Source organism: Castor canadensis, chromosome 17 (genome assembly GCF_047511655.1).
Source record: "Castor canadensis chromosome 17, mCasCan1.hap1v2, whole genome shotgun sequence".
NCBI lineage: Eukaryota > Metazoa > Chordata > Mammalia > Rodentia > Castoridae > Castor > Castor canadensis.
This window is the reverse complement of record NC_133402.1, coordinates 60015853-60021512: the sequence shown is the minus strand read 5'-3', so window position 1 is coordinate 60021512 and position 5660 is coordinate 60015853.

Genomic DNA, 5660 nt, shown 5'->3' with positions numbered 1-5660 from the left:
CTTTTCAGTGTTAAAAGATTAATATTATTTTGGTGTGATAATGGCATTGTGGATGGTTATGTTTAAAAAATGAATCCTTCTCAGAAGCAGTCATCCAAGGAAAATGCATTATCCATGAGCTATTATGTAATTACATGTTCTCAGCAAGATAATCTCAGAGGGACCCACAAAAGCACTCCAAGAAAGGAACTACCTTAAACACCCTGCAAATCAGAAACCGAAAAGCAGATTTATAGAGTGGAGATCAAATAAGGGCTTCCCAGTCCAGTGTAACTACCCACTTTTCCTGTGGTACAGGAGAAAAAAACAACAAAACAGCTTTCCAGGTTATGCAAGAGGAGCATAACACAGAAAAGTGGGTTCCTGCAGGTTTCCAGTCCAAACAGTCATAAATTTAGGGAGAAAGAATTTGAGGATCACATTATGGTCTTGCTTATTCTGTTGAATGACATTTTTGTTAGTGGAATGAGATCTTGCTTGTTCTTTTTCTTTTTCTTCTCGCTGTACTAGGGTTTGAACTCAAGTAGAACTGCTAGGCACTCTACCACTTGAGCCACACCTCCATCCTTTTTTTTGTCCTTGATGTAGTAGGCAGAATAACAGTCCTCCCAAAAATGTCCTCGTGCTAACCTCAAGACCCACAAACTTGTTACTGCTGTGGTTTGGCTTAGTGTCCAGCAAAGGCCCATGTGCTGAGGAGGCGCCCAGTGAGGTGTGTTGGGGAGGTGATGAAACCTTTAGGAAGTAGGGCCTTGAGGGAGGTCCTTAGGTCATTAGAGTGTATCCTTGAAGGGGATTGTGAGACCCTGCCCCTTCCTCATTTCCTGTCCTTCCTGATTCGTTAGGGGATCAACTCAGCCAAGTGGTCTCCCATCAGAGGCTCAAAGGTCTGGGTCTGCCTGATCTTGGACAGGAATCCAAATCTGTCACTCAAAATACTCCACCTCCTTCCCCATTACTGGCTCTTGCCCAGCCTACTTGAGCTCAAGTTCTTTTGCTTTTAATTTTTGTTTTTCAGATAGGATCTCACACTTTTGCCTGGGCCAGTCTTAGACCTTGATCCTCTTACTTCCACCTCCCAAGTAGCTGGGATTACATGTGTGTGCTCCATGCTCAGCAAGGTATTTTGTTACAGAGATAGAAAATTGCATAACACAGTTATGGCAAAGGGGGCTTTGCAACTGTGATTAGATTAAAGAGATATAGAAGGAAGGTTATCCTGGGTTATCTCCATGGCCACAATGTAATCACAATGCGCTTCTAAAAGCAGCAAGTGAGTCAGAGAAGGAGATGTGAGGAAGAAAACAATGGTCAGAATGATGTGGCCACAAGCTAGAGAATGCAGACAGCACCTAGAAACCGGCAAGTGCAAGAAATGGATTCTCCCTAGAGCTACCAGAGGGAAGGCAATCATGCCTACACTTTTTATTCCAAGAGACCATCTCAGACATTTGCCCTCCAGAACTGCAAGATAGTAAGTTCACAGTGCTTTATGATTAAGAGCACAAGTACTTACCTTTTAGAGATACTTCTTGAAATGATATGACATCTGGTATTTGCCTCACAATAATTTTTGATATTGGGGATGAGTGGTAGTAGAAATAGATGAAGCAAAGTTGGCCATGGTTTGATAACTGTTGAACCCAGGAATGAATCCATTCAATATACTTGTCTTTCTGTGTTTATATAGGATTAAAATTATAATCATATAGTTAAGAGAACAAGAAATATAACAGAGAAGGAAGAAGGAGGAAGAGGAGAAGCAAGAAGAGGAAGAGAGGGGAGACAAGAAAGAAGGAGGATGGAGGGAGGGGAGAGGAAGGAAAGAAAAGAGGGAGAGGGGAGGAACAGAGAGAGGAAAGAAAGGGAGGGAGGGAGGGAGGGAGGAAGGAAGGAAGGAAGGAAGACTTCTCTTGCAGTATATGTTATAATCTACAGAGACAACTGCCATGAGATTAGATGAGGGGTCAGATGGAGGATAGCTGACCCAATCTGCAGAACCATTATCTACACAGAAATAACTCCAGCACTCCCTCCCTCAAGTGAGTTTAAGATTCTGAAACTTGTAGACATAATGTGTCATTTGCATGATCCCACTAATCAAAGAAGAGTGTCCTCAGTTGACCTCAGTGTCCTCAGCCCATGGCCTCTCTGAAAATTCTATCATGTCCCACCATGGTGGACAGAGGAAAGCTGCTCCATTGGGCCACACTCATCCAGTCAGACATCAACTCCACCGATGGCATGGGGACAGCCAGGAGACTAGAGTGGGTCATTCTCCAGAGTGTAACTCCAGAGACGTATTTGAACACAGAAAAAGAGATCTCCCTTCTCCAAAATAAGCCAAGTTCATGAGAAGACAAGAAAGGGTGTAGTGTCAGCCAATGCATGTGGATGAGGGGACCAGGCCACCAGTCCCCTGTATGCACTGAGAGTCCTGGAGCAGGAGATCTGGCAAAGAGGGCAAAATGAAGCTGGCACACCCTACCCCCAGCATCCTGAGAGGAGCATTTGCTGAGGAGAGACAGAGCCTCAGGGTCCATTCCAGGACTCCCTGCTCCAACCCCATTCCCCTTGGGAAGCTCTGCAGCTCCAGCAACTTGGGACTGTTGGCCTGCCAGTGACACAGGCAAAGGCATGCCTACCCCACAAGGCAGGCAAGCAGGCGTGGTTTTGTGAGGTTCTCATATCACTGATCTTTTCCCGTGCAGTCAACTGATTGGCCAAAGAATAGAAAGGCAAAGGCATACTGTCGCTCCAGGCTCACAAGGAGTGCCTGGAGCCCCCAGCCCCATCCAGGGGCCACCCTGGGCTCCCTCCTCACTCCCCACCCACCCTGGGCTCCCTCCTCACTCCCCACCCACCCTGGGCTCCCTCCTCACTCCCCACCCAGGACATTTCCTGGTGCCTCTGTCTCACTATACACACACAGCCACAGGCCTGTCTGCGCTATGGCTGTGACCTCAGCCTCCAAGAATTATAGATTTCTACTGTTCTTTTTTAAGGTTAGTGAATGAAGCAAGCTCAATTAGGGGTATCCTAATATCTCTCTCTCTCTCTCTCTCTCTCTCTCTCTCTCTCTCTCTCTCTCTCTCTCTCTCTCCCCTGCCCCTTCCTTTCCTCTGCATTCCTTTCTTAGCCTATCTCCTCTTTCCCCCTGTACTATCCTGACCCTTACCTCTCTGATCCTCCTGGGAGCCGGAGCCTCCCCTTCTCCAGGGAAGCTTCAGGGTCTGCCAGCCCACAGAGATGCTCTCCTTCTTCCCTACTCCTCTCCTCAGTCGCTCCTTTTTTGCTTTACACATTCTAAGTAATATTGCCTCAGACAGAAAGACGCTCCAAAACATTCAGCCCAGCCTGATGGAGTCGGAAGAGGAAGAATAACCACATTGGGGCACTTTCAATGGAGCACTTCCCCTTCAACTTATTGGATTGGTTTAGGGCCCCAGCAAGGGGACCCAGAACAGCAGCACCCTTATTTCCCTTGCCTCTTGTCTCCCCTCACTCCTAAGGCTCCTCTGTCTCAGAGGCCAGTTTATCTATAGCAACTCTCTGTGTCATACCCTTTATACTCGTGTCTCTTGTTCCTCATCACCTGGAGAGGTGGGTAGTCAGCATCCCCATTTTATACATGTGGGAATAGGGGCAAAGAGAGGCTAAGTGGCTTACCCAAGGTCACTCAGTAAGATAATGACACAGGCAGCATCAAACCAAGCGTTCTGCCTCTAAGTACTACACAGGCAACCTGTACCCAGCTATAAGAAACAGTGGGGTCCACACCTGGGGGAGCCTTCTGGGAGGAGCATATGGAACTGTTGAGGGGGCAAAGAAACAAGGCAAAGAACAAATAAATAACTGAGTGAAGTGCTAGGTGCTTAACCAGCCAGCTCACAGGAAAGGTTATGTGAGCAGGTCAAGTGGTCAGAGGAAAGAAGACCAGGCGGCTCTTGGTTCCCTGGGGTGGATAGGGGAGGCCTGGGGAACAGACCTCTGCCCAGAGCATAGGGGCCCCTCCTGTGTATCAGGCACTGTACTGGGCTTTGGCATAAGCCATTTCAGGAGACTGGGCCAAAGGGAGCAGGAAGAAGAGGGTGAGAAATCCCAGTTAACTGAGCTAGATGGTGTCGGGGAGCAGGATGAGGACTTTAGACTAACTGGGGGTGACCAAGGAAAGGCCAGTTCACTGTTCAAGCCTCTAGCTGGTCCTCCATTCCAGTGAGTCAGGATGACAAGGAAGCCCAGGACCGTCCGTAGCTGGCCCTGTTTTTGTACCAAAGAGCAGTCAGGGACCGACCTTGCTCCTGACTGACCCACAAAAGTGTCCTCTTGCACCTTTGGGTTGGGCCACCTTGACTGCCCAGCCAAGATGAGCTCTGGGCTGGCTCAGGATGGACCCAGAGCCAGTGTCTGTGTGAACAACTTCCAACCTGAGCAGTGCAGAGCCCCACAAAGGACAGGAAGAAAACAGGGCCCCAGTGGGGATAAGAGTACAGCACTCAACACCTGGAGGCATCTTTGTGGGAAGCCCTGGGATCTAGGGGATAGAAGCCAGAGAAGCAGCCAAACATCCTACAAGACACAGGACAGCCCCCACAACAAATAGTTATCAATAGTGTGAGGCTGAGAAACCAGGTGGAGAGCCAGGGAGGAGAGAGGGGCAGGAACCCAAGCCATTCTCTGGAGGAAGCTATTTGCCCTGGGAGGGGGCATCTTTTCCTCACTCAGTCAAATGCATCCCAGCCTGAGGACTGACAGAAGCCCTGGGGGGATGGGGAGGGCACAGAAGTGCTGCTAGGAGGGAAGAAAATGTACCTGCTGTCATCCAGGCTGTGATGTGAGCAGCCTCTAAAAGAGATACTTAGTCTTTTCTTAGAGTGTCAAAAAGTCAACCACTGTGATCATGCCATCTCCTGGGTGGCGCAGACAGCCGTTTTAAAGCACCATAACATACCCGCACCGGTGGCAAGATAGATGTGATCAAAGAATCTGTTGCTAATAGCAAAGGATCAGAAGTCACATAAATGTCCAGCAATGGGAGCCACGCTGGAGGAACAATGGGACCCCCTGCAAGAACAGGGGAATGCCTTCTACCACAGAAAGGGCCCCAGAATACATTAAGTGAATTTAAAAAAAAAAATTGCAGAACACCGGGGCAGGGATAATGCTGCCATTAGGGAAAGGGGAGGTGATGGCTGATTGTCAACATTTGCATGAAGCAGTGGGTCTCTAGACAACAGGCTCACCGGAGGGCTTTTTCCGCCCAATGCACTTCAAATAGCATCAACTTTTGCTTTCATTTTCCGGGAGGGATGTGGGGGGGGGCACTCCCATCTTGTCCCCCAGAGTTGAACAGCCTCGCTTTTCCCGAGCCGGCACAAAGCTGTACACAAAGACCAGTAAATGGCCTCTTTCTCTTAATCACGCCAGCAAACCCTTGGACACTGATTGCCCAGTCCTCAAGGGTCCGCCGAGGGTGAAAGAAGTTCACAGTGATTAGAGGAATTCCTCAGGAACCGAAAAATAGGGGCCAATGAAGCAGCACCTCGCCTCCTACCATCTCCTCTCCCTTCACAGGGCAAGCGAATTGGAGGTCTAAACTTGAAGGTGGCCACCGGCTAGGGACAAACCTCCCGCCCCGCCCCCGCCCCGCCGAGTGGGGA